At 35.1% G+C, this 22516-nt stretch overlaps 1 protein-coding gene across 2 annotated transcripts in view; it reads right to left on the bottom strand.

The window, feature by feature from the left end:
- Positions 1-22516, bottom strand: part of LOC127867807 (trichohyalin-like) — a 291013-nt gene that overhangs the window by 144947 nt on the left and 123550 nt on the right. The window lies entirely within an intron of this gene.

Here is a 22516-nt window from a genome sequence, read left to right as displayed (position 1 = left end):
TATACAGGTACAGCTTGTGACATACCCAACGACAGGTTGTATACAGGTACAGCTTGTGACATACCCAACGACAGGTTGTATACAGGTACAGCTTGTGACATACCCAACGACAGGTTGTATACAGGTACAGCTTGTGACATACCCAACGACAGGTTGTATACAGGTACAGCTTGTGACATACCCAACGACAGGTTGTATACAGGTACAACTGTTATTATATCTTAAAGCAACGCTATAATCATACCGAGTTTAACTTTGTATTTGTTTACATTACAATATTTCATTAAAAAATACAAGATTTTACGATACAAAACACGTTGTAGCAACTTGTTCAAAATGTACATAATTGTAGTGTCTGTTTGTTAACTTTTTGTTTTGTTTTGAGCACAGAATTGATATTTATATGGCCTTTCTTTTGTTGTCCAATTCTACCACATATTTTTTTAATCTATAGGTTTACAAATTGTTCAATCTGAAAGTTACGTTATTCAATGCTATAATGTTTTAGTTATTATGTAATCTTAAATGTAAAAAGAAAATAAATTAACAATACATAAATGGCAAAAAACAATATACTTTATGTAATTGAACAAACTATGTTAATCTTTATTTTGGAAAAGCATATGTTTTGAAGTATTGATTTACGAACAACTTAACTTTAGGGAAAGTGCAGTGATAGATATTGCAAATAAACTATATAAAAAATTAATATTTATGTTTTAGTATTTCATGTTCACACATACATTTACACAAAAAATAATATCAAAAAGATGACCCTTATAAAGTTCCTTCATTTTACCTTGATAATATGGAACACAACACTATTTTATATTCATTCTATTTATAATCTCTGTTTATACTTAATGGAGAATCGCGTGTGTTCAGTCTTCCTTTAGACGTGATTGTGTTGGAAGTAACCAAAAAGAGCCTTTTATGGCTTGTTTGATGATTAAGGTAGCGCACCCGTAATGGGCACCTATCCAAATATAATCTAATCTATTATTTTCTTAATCAGAATCATTTCACTGAACTACATGCAAATTTTTAGGTAGTCTTTCCATGCTTAAAAAAAATATATACTGATTTTTTCAAAACCACCCCCACACTCGGCTTTTGTCCAGTTTATGTGCACCCCTTGGGTATATGAAAGTTCCATAATTCATCCAGATTTCCAAATATAGGCATGCAGTTGGTGTGTACAGATGCAGTAAAGGTGTTTAAACAAGATAAAAAGTTTTCTTTTACAAACATTTTATTTTTTATAACTTCTTATCTATGAAAGAGCGCCATGAAATGTAAGTGGTTTCAGGCAAGTAGAAATGGGGTTGGTTAAAAACAAAGTGTCATACAATTCAAAGAAGTATCATTTAAGTAAGTTTTTGAACTTAGTTTTTATAGATACACTATATACAGCAAAAATACCAAGAAATAGACAGATTGACCGTTTACTTTTTGAAATAAAAATAAAAACGCAACATGCATGGTTCGTATTTTCAGTAGTAAATCACCCAATTTAGCCATAACGTTGCTTTAATTTTAAAAATTGAAGAATGTGCATAAATAATGCAACATATTTAACAATAAACATAGCTTATATGCCATATTAAATCAAATTACGTTAGAAAAGAAATAAAACGCGTCGCAAAAAAGTATACGTCGTCGGCAGGATTCGAACCAGCGCGGGAATATCCCAAAAGATTTCTAGTCTATCGCCTTAACCACTAGGGTACGGCACCTAATATTAGGCTCTTCAACCTTCGAAGAAATCGCGGGAAATCATTAGGGGTGCGCTACCTTAAGGGTATCGGCAACGTTTTTATACATAAGTATCAGAGCTTTTTTACGACATTCGTCCAGTTGACAATAATTATTTTCTGTATACAATTCAAATATCTGTCTAAATAAAGCGAATATAGCATGAGCGAAAATCATATGCGAACCTTTAATGAGATTAAATTATGAAGACAGGTTATTTATGGAAGTTATGCATTACAGACTCTGACTTGAAACAGCTAGCGCGCAAAATGTTTTACATATTCAAACATGCGTTAAGATGAGAGTTTTCTCACTTCCGAGTTCATATGTTAATAGTCTTTATACAAAATATAATAATTTACGATTATGCATTTGTACACACGATTTGACGAAGCACGTTTACAATAGATTCACCTGTATAAACACCCCTCACAAGCAAAAATATGCAAATCCATTAAAAACTGAAACACACTATTGAATATCAGTAAAAATGTTTATGACGAAACATATCTTCCAGTTAAAATTCTGATAATTTTTCGAACGTATGATTTAACGTATTTATATGTGTACAACAGGGATAGGGAAGTACAGATAAATGAAAATTCTATAACTGTGTGTTTTAGAGTATAGTATACTAGAGTATTAAAATATTATAAAACCCAACACAATACAGTCGTGTGCTGTTTACCATATAGATTCACCGGACCCAACAAATGTTGCTGCGTCTCTGTTTCTGTGCTTAGTTTTAACTAGAGACAAGTCGAATAACGGAAATGCCTCAATAGTGAAACAAAACTTTGACCTATACAATCACGTAGTTCCCTGAACAAAATATCAGTAAATGATTTCTGTTTCTTTTTTCATACCGCTTTCCTGTTTTAAAGAACGATAGTGTAATAATCTCAACTAGTTATCATGGCGTGGAAAATAATTCACGGGTCATAAAATAATTCTTTAGCAATAATTTGTTTTTTAATTTGTGAACGAGAGATTAAAGCAATAAATAGTAAAGCACGATTTACGCTAGCGTTCTACAAGACAGTTTAACGCATATCGACTTTGTTTACGTCATTAATTTCGAACAACTTTTTTCGAACATCAGTTTTTATAATGCCGGCGCGTAAATGACGTAGACAGACAGACAGACAGACGGACGGACGGACGGACGGACGGGCGGGCGGGCGGGCGGTCGGGCGGGCGGGCGGGCGGGCGGGCGGGCGGGCGGGCGGGCGGGCGGTCGGGCGGGCGGGCGGGCGGGCGGGCGGGCGGGCGGGCGGGCGGGCGGGCGGGCGGGCGGGAGGGCGGGCTGTCGGGCGGGCGGGCGGGCTGTCGGGCGGGCGGGCGGGCAGGCAGGCAGGCAGGCAGGCAGGAAGGCAGGCAGGCAGGCAGGCAGGCAGGCAGGCAGGCAGGCAGGCAGGCAGGCAGGCAGGCAGGCAGGCAGGCAGGCAGGCAGGACAGACAGACAGACAGACAGACAGACAGACAGACAGACAGACAGACAGACAGACAGACAGACAGACAGACAGACAGACAGACAGACAGACACACACACACACACACACACACACACACACACACACACACACACACACACACACACACACACACACACACACACACACAGACAGACACAGACAGACAGACAGACCGACTTACACAAACAGGGACGATACTTTCCACTTTGACATAGGGATAATACGGACCACGGACCTTTATGACCAGGTTCAAAAACCAGATTTGCGAGCTATACGAACCATATTTGTGGACCATGCCAATCTTCACCCAGTTTTCGTTCCTTGCTCTCACATACTATCTCTGTCATCACAAGCAGGGCCGGTATAAGCTGTTTTGTGACCCAATGCTGCACATATTACGGGGGCCCCCTTCCCACTAGTCCCGTTCTGTATGTTGAACATCCTAATTGATACTACAACTACAAAGATCAGAAAACTTGCATTCGTACACAGTTAATAGTTACAATATATATATATATATATATATATAGTAACTGTTAATATATATATATATATATATATATATAGTAACTGTTAACTGTGTACGAATGCAAGTTATATATATATATATATATATATATATATATATATATATATATATATATATATATATATATATATATATATATATATATATATCTTATATAAACAATTTTTAACAATCTATAACTATTTTATTAACTGAACTTGTGGCTCGGTAAGTCCGGTAAGTCAGTGAAATATTATATAGGTTTGTGTGGTAATCTGTCCGTAGACTTACCGAGGAATGGTGCGTGAACAAAATTGTGCAGGTTTATAAACATAGGTTAAATTGAGTTTGAAAACCGTGGCATGGTGTTAACAATATAAGGAAACCGGTGATTGGCTCCGCTACTATTGGATATACACCATAGGCCCGATAACACAACGACGCAATTTTGTGCTACATATCTTAAGAGGACCCCCCCCCCCCCCTCCCCACTGGTGCATCCAGATAACATAGTTCATCAAAGCGTACTAAACGTTAAAGGTGTTGTCATAGCAATACGGACAACTCGTATAATAAACAGAGAAACTAGTGGTTCTAAATGGGCATACATGTACCACACAGAATGAAAATTGATAACATAGTAAATCAAAGCGAACTAAATGGTTACAATTGACATGACGCCTTATCAGTGATCGCTCCGCCCACTTAATCACGTGGCTCAGCGGGAAGAAAACCTAGACAAGCTAACACCAAAAGGGCTTCTTTGCCTATAGACTGCATATAGATTTACGCGATATTCCGGATGATTTTATGGACTTGTTTAACACCATATTACACTTGTAAAGGGGTTGATGCCATTTAGTTATTCCGCAATTCAAAAAATATACGATTAAAGAGAACATCAGCTATTTATAACGGGTAAATCGGTACATTAAACACGCTCTCAAACGCGTGCGCGCTTACCGAAATCGAACCCGTTATTACGTGTAATGGTGGTATTTGCAATAAATTAACACTTCACCGGTTTTTACCCGTGTTATTAACAAAATTATTACCGAAACATTCCACCCTACCCGTGTATTTAACACGAATAGCGCTTTATAACTGGGAATTCGGTGAAGTTTTACGCGCTTTCTGACGCCGGGTGGGTACCTCAATCCCACATGTTATTGCGTATAAAAGTGATATTAATCATATTAAACATTGCTTATTGGACATTTATCAATCACTATAATTTAAAGCGCAAAAACAACACAGTAAGTTTGGACATTGTCTGATATAAATTAGCGTTGTACGAAATGGAATACGGTCAGTCTATTATAAATTAATAAGGCTTCCAATATCAGACGCTCGCGCAGGTACCGACTTCCCCGAAGTAACCGCATTTATTGGTTAACTAATATCAGTAATAATAACTCTTTTACAATAGCATTTATCGATACGTCTGTATTAAAATAATAACAAAATGGTTTTCACTTGTTTCTGACGCACACACAGAAACGCGATTTTTAACGGGGATTTCGTAAAGTTACACGAATTGGGTACCAAAATTCTCAATTACTTTACATGCACACGTGACATAATACATACGTAATAATGCTTATTTATTGCTTATATGACATTTCAAGTTTGTAAAATAAATTAATGTTCTATAAAGGGGATCTCGGTAATTCTTGAAGCTTCCACTCGCTCTTGTCAATACCGCATTGTCGCGTTGGAAATGGTTTAAATTTATTTTATCTAACTTATCTTTCTGGATACCAAATGTCAGAGTTGCATTAACCCTTTTTACACCGTTTTTGCCATATTTCATTTCAGTTTTTTAATCCGAACAAAATAAACGAAACTCGTTTAAAAAATGAAATTTAGGCATTCGAGCTCCTAGTGTGGATTAAAAGCGTTTATTGGTGACACCACATGACTGCAAATGTGTAGATACCGTTAATAAGATAATATATCACATGTCACCTTCAAATAACATGTATAATGTCAATTAAGTGCATTACTATCAGAGTAATATATCCATCTCTTACACTTCTCAAGATCTTTTTTCGGCTTTGGAAAAGAAATAAATTCAATGTCACCAACTAATCTGTCAGGATATCGATTGTCCGAGTTACATAATCCACATTGACACCGTTTAACCATTTTTAATCGTTTTTTAAGTGGAAAACAAGAGAAACTCGTTGGAATAAAAATGAACCTAAACATGTAGCTTGTCTAGAAAATGGCGGACAGGTCGTTGCTAACGAGTGCGCCCGATTAATCGATCGCTGATTGGTGGACCAATTCTAGTGGGCGGAGCGATCATAGATAAGGCGTCATGTCAAAATTGGATATACATCGGGAAAATTTCTACTGCAATCTCGATAGATTAGTTAAATGGCGTAATAAAGAAAGATCATGTATTGGGAAACTGGCCTGCCGCTGGGGGCCCCTTAAAAATCGGGGCCACACGGCTTCAACCTTGTTAGCCTATTGCTTAACCCGTCCCTGATCACAAGAAAATCCTACCAGATTTGGTAGGATTTTTTTGTTTAAGGATGCTATTATGAAAAGTACCGGTAATATCATTTTTTTAAATATTTTAAAAATAGTGTATACATTTAGTTCACTAGAAAAAATAAATCACCTACATTAAAAAAAGCAAAACTAACAATGGTACAATTATTGTACAACGCGGCTAAGCTATCATAACGTGGTTGGTTATGAAGACAGGTATTTGATCCAGCTACATGTATGCTGGCTCCAGTCAAATCTCTGCGCGGAAGTTGAGACCATGCCTGAAATAATTATCGTGTTCCTTTAATATTGTGTCAATAAAATTAAAAGAATATTAAAATTGATGCAATCGATGATAACACCAACATATTTTTACGTTATTGCGTCGTTTAATGACACGGTTGTGTGACATTCTTGTTTAAGGTTCATGGGGGGGGGGGGATAAAATTCATTAAAACTTCGCTTTGGTTTTTCTTCATTCAATGTGGTACAATATGGTCAAACTATATATCATTTTAAAGCTTAAGACGGATAGAATAACATAAACACATTTTTGACATTCAATATTTGTGTACTTTATTCATATTTTGGTTTAAGACCAATACATTTTTACACTAATTTACAAAATCTCAATCTAAAGTTAGGAAGGATATGCACTACCTTAAGTTGAATAAATACAAAGCTATATACATATACAAGGTCAAGTTAGCAACATTTCAAAGAAAATTATTGTCATTAAACAACAAATGAGTTTTTATTCAACTGCCTTTTTTGTATAAATTTCCTAAACAAAGTTCTAAAAATAACTAAAACGTAACTACTTTTTAAAAATCCAGGTATGGTGGATAATAAGAGCCACAATTCTATTTCAAAGGCTTGACAATTTTGTTATTTACCTCTCAACCAAATTGCAAATTTTAAACCATCTCAAATTAAAATAGATTGCAGACGACATATAAAATTGTAAAGGAATATAAAGAAATTGGCAAACCGATTGATTGTATATTTCGATTCCTTCTACCCCTTTGAAAGCGTGGCCATCGCTGTGCTCCGTAGAAAAACGTGCAAAACAAATCGGTCGAAACCACGTGCAGTTGTGAGAAAACCGGGTATGGGTATACACATACCTGAGAAAACACATCTTATTTTGACAGTTGGGTGGCAACTAGTAAAACAACTATTAACATTAATCAGCAAGAGATCACAATAAATAACAGAAATGACCACGTAGAGATATCATCACTTACCCTATTTCAAATATTTTCCAGCTGAAAATTGTCCCCAACACATCTTTTTTAGTTTATTTGTATTGTTTTTCTGGAGCCGAAGTGCATCTCACAGAATATCCATCCAACTTCCGTTGTTTTCACTTTCGTTATTAAAAACTCCGTTTAAAAGAAATATTTCTACTTTTAGATTGTTAAAGCGATGTATTATTATATATTATCAATAGTATTATCAATAGAATAGTATACCGTGATGAATTGAACGGAGTTACGTATCGATCTTTTTGTCAGTCTGTAAGCGTACTATTTTATGCGCAATAATATAAGTATGTGATTCGACAACGATTGTAAACATTGGTGAAATGCTTCTTACATAGTTATTCTTTTGAGTATTTATGAGGTCTGATCGTGCAGTTTGCAAACATCAACGGAAAGATTACAATCCAATGCATTTGTCATCGTCAACCGTTTGGAATGTCAATTAGGCGATGAGTGAGTTTTTAGCATGTTTTTCTCTATTTTATTAATTTAAAAATGGCTGCCCCCGTGCTGATGAAATGACATGTGTTCGAGTTTTGATATTTCTAGATATGTAAACTTTGTTTACTATTTAAGCGTAACTTGCCCTCGTCAATGTCGATATAAATCACTAGTTATATAGTTTTCCGCCGAAATACGTGGAATAAACATGATTCAGATTTTTGAAAATAATGTATATTTTATTGTTAAAATCGCTTTGTATTTTGATTGATTTTGTGGATGTTAGGATACGTTGATGAACAAAATTGGTAGCAGTTTGAAGGAAAACATCCTTTAAAGCATTTATGTATACATTTTCAATGTGGCACTCTTCCTTTAGTCAAATTTGAGTTCAATGCTAGGGGTCCCACATTTTTCAAAATGAAGCCTCTACATGAACCTTAAGCATAAACATGTGCGATTCATACCGACCTTGTCTAAAATAATATGTATTTCATGTGCATATTCATTCAAAATTGTATTAATGACTTTCATAAAATAAAAAAATCTGCTATAATAACAAGGCAACATTTAACGTTATTTCGTCGTTTAATGAATCCAATATGGATAGCCTCACGTGTGCAACTTTCTTTATTATTCGTATAATTGTATGATTTCTAACAATATCAAGATATTTAGAGAAACGCATGTACAAGAACAAGCATCTATTACATTACGAAAAGCAAACAAACAAAAATACACATATAACTCAACCCTTCACAGAGTCCAATATAATCTACTGCACTCGTGAAACAAGTCATTCGTTCATATTTCTCTCCGCACGTGAAAGTTCCAAACCGCCCATAACCGTTCTTGTACGCCACGTGTTTTTCGGCGTAAGCTGAATAAGCCAGCTTTTCACCCTGACTTGACCTTTGTAAGTGTCCAATAATACTCAAATAAAATTTCCCGCGGCTAGGTACAAATGAATACACTTCATTTATTCCATTGGCTGATTTGAGTATAACACCAGAACATTGGAAACATATCCGCGTCTTTGTAACACTGTTTTACTGCATGAAACAATTTTATCTCTAATGAAAAGGCCCAATAGATAGAACAGTTTTACAATCAATTTTCGACATAAATACAGTTTGTGCGTTCACCTTTTATTTTCAGAGAATTACCAGCGCAAAAGCGTTTAACTAATGGCTATGTTGTCATATTTAGTACTTACTTGCATTGCATTTCAACCCGCGATGTTTCGGGTCAATACGCGGTCATTTTGTGAAAGTCAGAGTTTATATACAGTTCATCACCGGAGTTCGCAAAAGGGGTTGCGATCATTGTGTCTTACTGACAATAACGTAGTGACTGTAATGCATTGCATTCCAATCCGCAAGGTATCAAGGTCAGTTTGCGGTCAGTTGCAGAAATCTTTATATAAACGCCGTCTCGTAAACTTTGTGCACTTGAAGTCTGTTTTGATCAGAAAGATACTAAATAAAGATATTCGGCGATATCATTGTGGTATGTCAATCATCGATTTTTAATATGGTTTCAAAATTTGCATGATAAGGACCGATTTTGATAAAATTAATTAGAAATATTTATCCATTTAGACCAGTTTATTAAGCATGACCACAATAATTCGCTATACTATAATTATGCAATTAAATAAGATTCGAGTATTGCCGGCTGACCTATATGCACTCGTTTATTTTCATGTTTCTTGTGTTTTTCTATTCTGTAAATATAGATATCTGAGTAATAATATCACATAAAGCAAAATAAGCCACGAAATCTGGCGCAACACCCCGTAATTGATTTGCTTATGATGTAGCTAACAACTGCGCAGAAAAAAGGCATCCGCTACTTTTTATCTCATAGAGATAACTTTTGATCGTTCATAAACATCGACCACAATCAACGCCGTATATCTTTTTTTAAAGATATTTCTTGTTTATATTTGGTAACGCTTCAACTTTTTTCTCTGATTAGCTTGCATTGCAGGGGTATCTTGTTTACTTCTTCGTATTACACTGTGGTTGAACTTTACCAAATTGTTAGTGAGAAAGAGATTGAAATCCCAATTTTAAGCCAAAACTGGAATGGTGTACCATCTGTAACGTAATCTGAAATTCTCTACGAAAACTCAAAATGTGATGTTGTTTAAACATATTACGCACTAAGCCAAGGTCTGCATGTTGTAAAACCAACAAGCTACGTTAATTATGTAGTAATAAGAAAAATATAACAATGCATGTCGGATAATTCACGCAGACATTGTCCAATTTATAAATTCAATATTTCTATGTCTGAAATTGTGATACTTCCTCATATTTTCAGCATGTGTTTGGCATTATAATAATCATGATCCACCTCTGTATTAAATGGATCTTTCGGTTCACTTAATTATCGAAGTGGACTAGACTATTTCTCAGATTTCATGGTTCATAAATCACGCTGAAAAGATATATACTGGTTGTCAAATGGTTCATTTTTTTCCACGCTGAAAAAAATACTGGTTGTCTAAAGATTCATTTTTTTCCAGTTAAATCTCAAAGATAGTAATATTTATTTTGTGCATACCATTGTATGTTTGTTCACCACTTTCTAAACAGTATGATAATGCATACCTTTATTTAAACTTTTAGAACTCCTGCAAATGCTTGTGGAATTGGACGCATTTCCATTCTCCAAGAAACGATGAAACGCTTGAAGTTGTATCATCGACATAATGCATTACGGACCATGCTGTCGATAGCATTCGCGATTAATGAAAACTACGGATTTTGAACAAGCATCTGACAAATTAAGTTAACCGTTTTAGTTGTTCGTAAGACATCAATGACTGTATGAATTGCTGAAGAAATAGGATTTTAAGGCTTAAACAAAATAAATAAATGGATAATATTCAGCAACTTGAACAATCAACGTCTTCACAATGTCGTTTTATTTATTAAATTGTATGGGGGTTTCTGTTGGTTTACTTTCTTTAAAGATTTTGGCATTGTGCTTCTTTGTACTCTTGATTGCTTTACTTTTATTGTCGCAAATTAATTCTTAACTAGTATTTTATTCTCGAATGTCTCCGAATTGAAACTAATCATACAGTTTCACAGTTTAAACTTACTACATATACGTACATAAGGTTACTTCTTTAAATTTTTCATTACGACGAGAATTCATTATCTGGATTCGATGTTTAAAAAACACTATTCGTTGGTTGTAAAATATATTATATAATATAGAACATTACTTTACTTAAGTTTTTGTCGTATATTGTTTATGTTGAATGATTTGTTATGTTTATTATTTATTCTTGTAAATTAAGAATGCGCTGGAAAAAACAAACATTAATTAGTAGCAGCGCATGTGCCTTTTGTGACATACCCAACGACAGGTTGTATACAGGTACAGCTTGTGACATACCCAACGACAGGTTGTATACAGGTACAGCTTGTGACATACCCAACGACAGGTTGTATACAGGTACAACTGTTATTATATCTTAAAGCAACGCTATAATCATACCGAGTTTAACTTTGTATTTGTTTACATTACAATATTTCATTAAAAAATACAAGATTTTACGATACAAAACACGTTGTAGCAACTTGTTCAAAATGTACATAATTGTAGTGTCTGTTTGTTAACTTTTTGTTTTGTTTTGAGCACAGAATTGATATTTATATGGCCTTTCTTTTGTTGTCCAATTCTACCACATATTTTTTTAATCTATAGGTTTACAAATTGTTCAATCTGAAAGTTACGTTATTCAATGCTATAATGTTTTAGTTATTATGTAATCTTAAATGTAAAAAGAAAATAAATTAACAATACATAAATGGCAAAAAACAATATACTTTATGTAATTGAACAAACTATGTTAATCTTTATTTTGGAAAAGCATATGTTTTGAAGTATTGATTTACGAACAACTTAACTTTAGGGAAAGTGCAGTGATAGATATTGCAAATAAACTATATAAAAAATTAATATTTATGTTTTAGTATTTCATGTTCACACATACATTTACACAAAAAATAATATCAAAAAGATGACCCTTATAAAGTTCCTTCATTTTACATTGATAATATGGAACACAACACTATTTTATATTCATTCTATTTATAATCTCTGTTTATACTTAATGGAGAATCGCGTGTGTTCAGTCTTCCTTTAGACGTGATTGTGTTGGAAGTAACCAAAAAGAGCCTTTTATGGCTTGTTTGATGATTAAGGTAGCGCACCCGTAATGGGCACCTATCCAAATATAATCTAATCTATTATTTTCTTAATCAGAATCATTTCACTGAACTACATGCAAATTTTTAGGTAGTCTTTCCATGCTTAAAAAAAATATATACTGATTTTTTCAAAACCACCCCCACACTCGGCTTTTGTCCAGTTTATGTGCACCCCTTGGGTATATGAAAGTTCCATAATTCATCCAGATTTCCAAATATAGGCATGCAGTTGGTGTGTACAGATGCAGTAAAGGTGTTTAAACAAGATAAAAAGTTTTCTTTTACAAACATTTTATTTTTTATAACTTCTTATCTATGAAAGAGCGCCATGAAATGTAAGTGGTTTCAGGCAAGTAGAAATGGGGTTGGTTAAAAACAAAGTGTCATACAATTCAAAGAAGTTTCATTTAAGTAAGTTTTTGAACTTAGTTTTTATAGATACACTATATACAGCAAAAATACCAAGAAATAGACAGATTGACCGTTTACTTTTTGAAATAAAAATAAAAACGCAACATGCATGGTTCGTATTTTCAGTAGTAAATCACCCAATTTAGCCATAACGTTGCTTTAATTTTAAAAATTGAAGAATGTGCATAAATAATGCAACATATTTAACAATAAACATAGCTTATATGCCATATTAAATCAAATTACGTTAGAAAAGAAATAAAACGCGTCGCAAAAAAGTATACGTCGTCGGCAGGATTCGAACCAGCGCGGGAATATCCCAAAAGATTTCTAGTCTATCGCCTTAACCACTAGGGTACGGCACCTAATATTAGGCTCTTCAACCTTCGAAGAAATCGCGGGAAATCATTAGGGGTGCGCTACCTTAAGGGTATCGGCAACGTTTTTATACATAAGTATCAGAGCTTTTTTACGACATTCGTCCAGTTGACAATAATTATTTTCTGTATACAATTCAAATATCTGTCTAAATAAAGCGAATATAGCATGAGCGAAAATCATATGCGAACCTTTAATGAGATTAAATTATGAAGACAGGTTATTTATGGAAGTTATGCATTACAGACTCTGACTTGAAACAGCTAGCGCGCAAAATGTTTTACATATTCAAACATGCGTTAAGATGAGAGTTTTCTCACTTCCGAGTTCATATGTTAATAGTCTTTATACAAAATATAATAATTTACGATTATGCATTTGTACACACGATTTGACGAAGCACGTTTACAATAGATTCACCTGTATAAACACCCCTCACAAGCAAAAATATGCAAATCCATTAAAAACTGAAACACACTATTGAATATCAGTAAAAATGTTTATGACGAAACATATCTTCCAGTTAAAATTCTGATAATTTTTCGAACGTATGATTTAACGTATTTATATGTGTACAACAGGGATAGGGAAGTACAGATAAATGAAAATTCTATAACTGTGTGTTTTAGAGTATAGTATACTAGAGTATTAAAATATTATAAAACTCAACACAATACAGTCGTGTGCTGTTTACCATATAGATTCACCGGACCCAACAAATGTTGCTGCGTCTCTGTTTCTCTGCTTAGTTTTAACTAGAGACAAGTCGAATAACGGAAATGCCTCAATAGTGAAACAAAACTTTGACCTATACAATCACGTAGTTCCCTGAACAAAATATCAGTAAATGATTTCTGTTTCTTTTTCATACCGCTTTCCTGTTTTAAAGAACGATAGTGTAATAATCTCAACTAGTTATCATGGCGTGGAAAATAATTCACGGGTCATAACATAATTCTTTAGCAATAATTTGTTTTTTAATTTGTGAACGAGAGATTAAAGCAATAAATAGTAAAGCACGATTTACGCTAGCGTTCTACAAGACAGTTTAACGCATATCGACTTTGTTTACGTCATTAATTTCGAACAACTTTTTTCGAACATCAGTTTTTATAATGCCGGCGCGTAAATGACGTAGACAGACAGACAGACAGACGGACGGACGGACGGACGGACGGACGGGCGGGCGGGCGGGCGGGCGGGCGGGCGGGCGGGCGGACGGACGGACGGACGGACGGGCGGGCGGGCGGGCGGGCGGGCGGGCGGGCGGGCGGGCGGGCGGGCGGGCGGGCGGGCGGGCGGGCGGGCGGGCGGGCGGGCGGGCGGGCGGGCGGGAGGGCGGGCTGTCGGGCGGGCGGGCGGGCTGTCGGGCGGGCGGGCAGGCAGGCAGGCAGGCAGGCAGGCAGGCAGGCAGGCAGGCAGGCAGGCAGGCAGGCAGACAGGCAGGCAGACAGACAGACAGACAGACAGACAGACAGACAGACAGACAGACAGACAGACAGACAGACAGACAGACAGACAGACAGACAGACAGACAGACAGACAGACAGACACACACACACACACACACACACACACACACACACACACACACACACACACACACACACACACACACACACACACACACACACACACACACACACACACACACAGACACAGACACAGACACAGACAGACAGACAGACCGACTTACACAAACAGGGACGATACTTTCCACTTTGACATAGGGATAATACGGACCACGGACCTTTATGACCAGGTTCAAAAACCAGATTTGCGAGCTATACGAACCATATTTGTGGACCATGCCAATCTTCACCCAGTTTTCGTTCCTTGCTCTCACATACTATCTCTGTCATCACAAGCAGGGCCGGTATAAGCTGTTTTGTGACCCAATGCTGCACATATTACGGGGGCCCCCTTCCCACTAGTCCCGTTCTGTATGTTGAACATCCTAATTGATACTACAACTACAAAGATCAGAAAACTTGCATTCGTACACAGTTAATAGTTACAATATATATATATATATATAGTAACTGTTAACTGTGTACGAATGCAAGTTATATATATATATATATATATATATATATATATATATATATATATATATATATATATATATATATATATATATCTTATATAAACAATTTTTAACAATCTATAACTATTTTATTAACTGAACTTGTGGCTCGGTAAGTCCGGTAAGTCAGTGAAATATTATATAGGTTTGTGTGGTAATCTGTCCGTAGACTTACCGAGGAATGGTGCGTGAACAAAATTGTGCAGGTTTATAAACATAGGTTAAATTGAGTTTGAAAACCGTGGCATGGTGTTAACAATATAAGGAAACCGGTGATTGGCTCCGCTACTATTGGATATACACCATAGGCCCGATAACACAACGACGCAATTTTGTGCTACATATCTTAAGAGGACCCCCCCCCCCTCCCCACTGGTGCATCCAGATAACATAGTTCATCAAAGCGTACTAAACGTTAAAGGTGTTGTCATAGCAATACGGACAACTCGTATAATAAACAGAGAAACTAGTGGTTCTAAATGGGCATACATGTACCACACAGAATGAAAATTGATAACATAGTAAATCAAAGCGAACTAAATGGTTACAATTGACATGACGCCTTATCAGTGATCGCTCCGCCCACTTAATCACGTGGCTCAGCGGGAAGAAAACCTAGAAAAGCTAACACCAAAAGGGCTTCTTTGCCTATAGACTGCATATAGATTTACGCGATATTCCGGATGATTTTATGGACTTGTTTAACACCATATTACACTTGTAAAGGGGTTGATGCCATTTAGTTATTCCGCAATTCAAAAAATATACGATTAAAGAGAACATCAGCTATTTATAACGGGTAAATCGGTACATTAAACACGCTCTCAAACGCGTGCGCGCTTACCGAAATCGAACCCGTTATTACGTGTAATGGTGGTATTTGCAATAAATTAACACTTCACCGGTTTTTACCCGTGTTATTAACAAAATTATTACCGAAACATTCCACCCTACCCGTGTATTTAACACGAATAGCGCTTTATAACTGGGAATTCGGTGAAGTTTTACGCGCTTTCTGACGCCGGGTGGGTACCTCAATCCCACATGTTATTGCGTATAAAAGTGATATTAATCATATTAAACATTGCTTATTGGACATTTATCAATCACTATAATTTAAAGCGCAAAAACAACACAGTAAGTTTGGACATTGTCTGATATAAATTAGCGTTGTACGAAATGGAATACGGTCAGTCTATTATAAATTAATAAGGCTTCCAATATCAGACGCTCGCGCAGGTACCGACTTCCCCGAAGTAACCGCATTTATTGGTTAACTAATATCAGTAATAATAACTCTTTTACAATAGCATTTATCGATACGTCTGTATTAAAATAATAACAAAATGGTTTTCACTTGTTTCTGACGCACACACAGAAACACGATTTTTAACGGGGATTTCGTAAAGTTACACGAATTGGGTACCAAAATTCTCAATTATTTTACATGCACACGTGACATAATACATACGTAATAATGCTTATTTATTGCTTATATGACATTTCAAGTTTGTAAAATAAATTAATGTTCTATAAAGGGGATCTCGGTAATTCTTGAAGCTTCCACTCGCTCTTGTCAATACCGCATTGTCGCGTTGGAAATGGTTTAAATTTATTTTATCTAACTTATCTTTCTGGATACCAAATGTCAGAGTTGCATTAACCCTTTTTACACCGTTTTTGCCATATTTCATTTCAGTTTTTTAATCCGAACAAAATAAACGAAACTCGTTTAAAAAATGAAATTTAGGCATTCGAGCTCCTAGTGTGGTTTAAAAGCGTTTATTGGTGACACCACATGACTGCAAATGTGTAGATACCGTTAATAAGATAATATATCACATGTCACCTTCAAATAACATGTATAATGTCAATTAAGTGCATTACTATCAGAGTAATATATCCATCTCTTACACTTCTCAAGATCTGTTTTCGGCTTTTGAAAAGAAATAAATTCAATGTCACCAACTAATCTGTCAGGATATCGATTGTCCGAGTTACATAATCCACATTGACACCGTTTAACCATTTTTAATCGTTTTTTTAAGTGGAAAACAAGAGAAACTCGTTGGAATAAAAATGAACCTAAACATGTAGCTTGTCTAGAAAATGGCGGACAGGTCGTTGCTAACGAGTGCGCCCGATTAATCGATCGCTGATTGGTGGACCAATTCTAGTGGGCGGAGCGATCATAGATAAGGCGTCATGTCAAAATTGGATATACATCGGGAAAATTTCTACTGCAATCTCGATAGATTAGTTAAATGGCGTAATAAAGAAAGATCATGTATTGGGAAACTGGCCTGCCGCTGGGGGCCCCTTAAAAATCGGGGCCACACGGCTTCAACCTTGTTAGCCTATTGCTTAACCCGTCCCTGATCACAAGAAAATCCTACCAGATTTGGTAGGATTTTTTTGTTTAAGGATGCTATTATGAAAAGTACCGGTAATATCATTTTTTTAAATATTTTAAAAATAGTGTATACATTTAGTTCACTAGAAAAAATAAATCACCTACATTAAAAAAAGCAAAACTAACAATGGTACAATTATTGTACAACGCGGCTAAGCTATCATAACGTGGTTGGTTATGAAGACAGGTATTTGATCCAGCTACATGTATGCTGGCTCCAGTCAAATCTCTGCGCGGAAGTTGAGACCATGCCTGAAATAATTATCGTGTTCCTTTAATATTGTGTCAATAAAATTAAAAGAATATTAAAATTGATGCAATCGATGATAACACCAACATATTTTTACGTTATTGCGTCGTTTAATGACACGGTTGTGTGACATTCTTGTTTAAGGTTCATGGGGGGGATAAAATTCATTAAAACTTCGCTTTGGTTTTTCTTCATTCAATGTGGTACAATATGGTCAAACTATATATCATTTTAAAGCTTAAGACGGATAGAATAACATAAACACATTTTTGACATTCAATATTTGTGTACTTTATTCATATTTTGGTTTAAGACCAATACATTTTTACACTAATTTACAAAATCTCAATCTAAAGTTAGGAAGGATATGCACTACCTTAAGTTGAATAAATACAAAGCTATATACATATACAAGGTCAAGTTAGCAACATTTCAAAGAAAATTATTGTCATTAAACAACAAATGAGTTTTTATTCAACTGCCTTTTTTGTATAAATTTCCTAAACAAAGTTCTTAAAATAACCAAAACGTAACTACTTTTTAAAAATCCAGGTATGGTGGATAATAAGAGCCACAATTCTATTTCAAAGGCTTGACAATTTTGTTATTTACCTCTCAACCAAATTGCAAATTTTAAACCATCTCAAATTAAAATAGATTGCAGACGACATATAAAATTGTAAAGGAATATAAAGAAATTGGCAAACCGATTGATTGTATATTTCGATTCCTTCTACCCCTTTGAAAGCGTGGCCATCGCTGTGCTCCGTAGAAAAACGTGCAAAACAAATCGGTCGAAACCACGTGCAGTTGTGAGAAAACCGGGTATGGGTATACACATACCTGAGAAAACACATCTTATTTTGACAGTTGGGTGGCAACTAGTAAAACAACTATTAACATTAATCAGCAAGAGATCACAATAAATAACAGAAATGACCACGTAGAGATATCATCACTTACCCTATTTCAAATATTTTCCAGCTGAAAATTGTCCCCCACACGTCTTTTTTAGTTTATTTGTATTGTTTTTCTGGAGCCGAAGTGCATCTCACAGAATATCCATCCAACTTCCGTTGTTTTCACTTTCGTTATTAAAAACTCCGTTTAAAAGAAATATTTCTACTTTTAGATTGTTAAAGCGATGTATTATTATATATTATCAATAGTATTATCAATAGAATAGTATACCGTGATGAATTGAACGGAGTTACGTATCGATCTTTTTGTCAGTCTGTAAGCGTACTATTTTATGCGCAATAATATAAGTATGTGAATCGACAACGATTGTAAACATTGGTGAAATGCTTCTTACATAGTTATTCTTTTGAGTATTTATGAGGTCTGATCGTGCAGTTTGCAAACATCAACGGAAAGATTACAATCCAATGCATTTGTCATCGTCAACCGTTTGGAATGTCAATTAGGCGATGAGTGAGTTTTTAGCATGTTTTTCTCTATTTTATTAATTTAAAAATGGCTGCCCCCGTGCTGATGAAATGACATGTGTTCGAGTTTTGATATTTCTAGATATGTAAACTTTGTTTACTATTTAAGCGTAACTTGCCCTCGTCAATGTCGATATAAATCACTAGTTATATAGTTTTCCGCCGAAATACGTGGAATAAACATGATTCAGATTTTTGAAAATAATGTATATTTTATTGTTAAAATCGCTTTGTATTTTGATTGATTTTGTGGATGTTAGGATACGTTGATGAACAAAATTGGTAGCAGTTTGAAGGAAAACATCCTTTAAAGCATTTATGTATACATTTTCAATGTGGCACTCTTCCTTTAGTCAAATTTGAGTTCAATGCTAGGGGTCCCACATTTTTCAAAATGAAGCCTCTACATGAACCTTAAGCATAAACATGTGCGATTCATACCGACCTTGTCTAAAATAATATGTATTTCATGTGCATATTCATTCAAAATTGTATTAATGACTTTCATAAAATAAAAAAATCTGCTATAATAACAAGGCAACATTTAACGTTATTTCGTCGTTTAATGAATCCAATATGGATAGCCTCACGTGTGCAACTTTCTTTATTATTCGTATAATTGTATGATTTCTAACAATATCAAGATATTTAGAGAAACGCATGTACAAGAACAAGCATCTATTACATTACGAAAAGCAAACAAACAAAAATACACATATAACTCAACCCTTCACAGAGTCCAATATAATCTACTGCACTCGTGAAACAAGTCATTCGTTCATATTTCTCTCCGCACGTGAAAGTTCCAAACCGCCCATAACCGTTCTTGTACGCCACGTGTTTTTTATATTTGGTAACGCTTCAACTTTTTTCTCTGATTAGCTTGCATTGCAGGGGTATCTTGTTTACTTCTTCGTATTACACTGTGGTTGAACTTTACCAAATTGTTAGTGAGAAAGAGATTGAAATCCCAATTTTAAGCCAAAACTGGAATGGTGTACCATCTGTAACGTAATCTGAAATTCTCTACGAAAACTCAAAATGTGATGTTGTTTAAACATATTACGCACTAAGCCAAGGTCTGCATGTTGTAAAACCAACAAGCTACGTTAATTATGTAGTAATAAGAAAAATATAACAATGCATGTCGGATAATTCACGCAGACATTGTCCAATTTATAAATTCAATATTTCTATGTCTGAAATTGTGATACTTCCTCATATTTTCAGCATGTGTTTGGCATTATAATAATCATGATCCACCTCTGTATTAAATGGATCTTTCGGTTCACTTAATTATCGAAGTGGACTAGACTATTTCTCAGATTTCATGGTTCATAAATCACGCTGAAAAGATATATACTGATTGTCAAATGGTTCATTTTTTTCCACGCTGAAAACAATACTGGTTGTCTAAAGATTCATTTTTTTCCAGTTAAATCTCAAAGATAGTAATATTTATTTTGTGCATACCATTGTATGTTTGTTCACCACTTTCTAAACAGTATGATAATGCATACCTTTATTTAAACTTTTAGAACTCCTGCAAATGCTTGTGGAATTGGACGCATTTCCATTCTCCAAGAAACGATGAAACGCTTGAAGTTGTATCATCGACATAATGCATTACGGACCATGCTGTCGATAGCATTCGCGATTAATGAAAACTACGGATTTTGAACAAGCATCTGACAAATTAAGTTAACCGTTTTAGTTGTTCGTAAGACATCAATGACTGTATGAATTGCTGAAGAAATAGGATTTTAAGGCTTAAACAAAATAAATAAATGGATAATATTCAGCAACTTGAACAATCAACGTCTTCACAATGTCGTTTTATTTATTAAATTGTATGGGGGTTTCTGTTGGTTTACTTTCTTTAAAGATTTTGGCATTGTGCTTCTTTGTACTCTTGATTGCTTTACTTTTATCGTCGCAAATTAATTCTTAACTAGTATTTTATTCTCGAATGTCTCCGAATTGAAACTAATCATACAGTTTCACAGTTTAAACTTACTACATATACGTACATAAGGTTACTTCTTTAAATTTTTCATTACGACGAGAATTCATTATCTGGATTCGATGTTTAAAAAACACTATTCGTTGGTTGTAAAATATATTATATAATATAGAACATTACTTTACTTAAGTTTTTGTCGTATATTGTTTATGTTGAATGATTTGTTATGTTTATTATTTATTCTTGTAAATTAAGAATGCGCTGGAAAAAATCACACACATTAATTAGTAGCAGCGCATGTGCCTTTTGTGACAAACCTAACGACAGGTTGTATACAGGTACAGCTTGTGACATACCCAACGACAGGTTGTATACAGGTACAGCTTGTGACATACCCAACGACAGGTTGTATACAGGTACAGCTTGTGACATACCCAACGACAGGTTGTATACAGGTACAGCTTGTGACATACCCAACGACAGGTTGTATACAGGTACAGCTTGTGACATACCCAACGACAGGTTGTATACAGGTACAGCTTGTGACATACCCAACGACAGGTTGTATACAGGTACAGCTTGTGACATACCCAACGACAGGTTGTATACAGGTACAGCTTGTGACATACCCAACGACAGGTTGTATACAGGTACAGCTTGTGACATACCCAACGACAGGTTGTATACAGGTACAGCTTGTGACATACCCAACGACAGGTTGTATACAGGTACAGCTTGTGACATACCCAACGACAGGTTGTATACAGGTACAGCTTGTGACATACCCAACGACAGGTTGTATACAGGTACAGCTTGTGACATACCCAACGACAGGTTTTATATAGGTACAACTGTAATTATATCTCAAAGCAACGCTATAATCATACCGAGTTAAACTTTGTATTTGTTAACATTACAATACTTGATTTAAAAAATACAAGATTTTACGATTCAACCGCGCTTTAGCACACAACTTGTTCAAAATGTACATTATTAAAGTGTCTGTTTGTTAACTTTTTGTTTTGTTTTGAGCACAGAATTAATATTTATATGGCCTTCTAACCATGAATGTAAAAAAGGAAATAATTGAAAAAAAAATAAAAAAAACAACATACTTCATGTAATTGAACAACCTATGTTTCTCTTTATTTTGGAAAAGAGTACGTTTAAAAGTATTCATTTAGAAACAACTCAACTTTATGGATAGTGCAGTGATAAATATTGCAAATATTTAATCATTATGTTTTAGTATTTAATGTTCAAAAATTAAAAATCGGGGTTCCAAGACTGTAGCCTTGTAAGCCTAGTGCTTAACCCGTCCCTGATCACAAGAAAATCCTACCAAATTTGGTAGGATTTTATTTTTTGTTTAATGATGATATTATGAAA

The sequence above is a fragment of the Dreissena polymorpha genome, chromosome 2, assembly GCF_020536995.1.
Source record: "Dreissena polymorpha isolate Duluth1 chromosome 2, UMN_Dpol_1.0, whole genome shotgun sequence".
Lineage (NCBI taxonomy): Eukaryota > Metazoa > Mollusca > Bivalvia > Myida > Dreissenidae > Dreissena > Dreissena polymorpha.
This window is presented reverse-complemented; position numbering and strand designations above follow the sequence as displayed.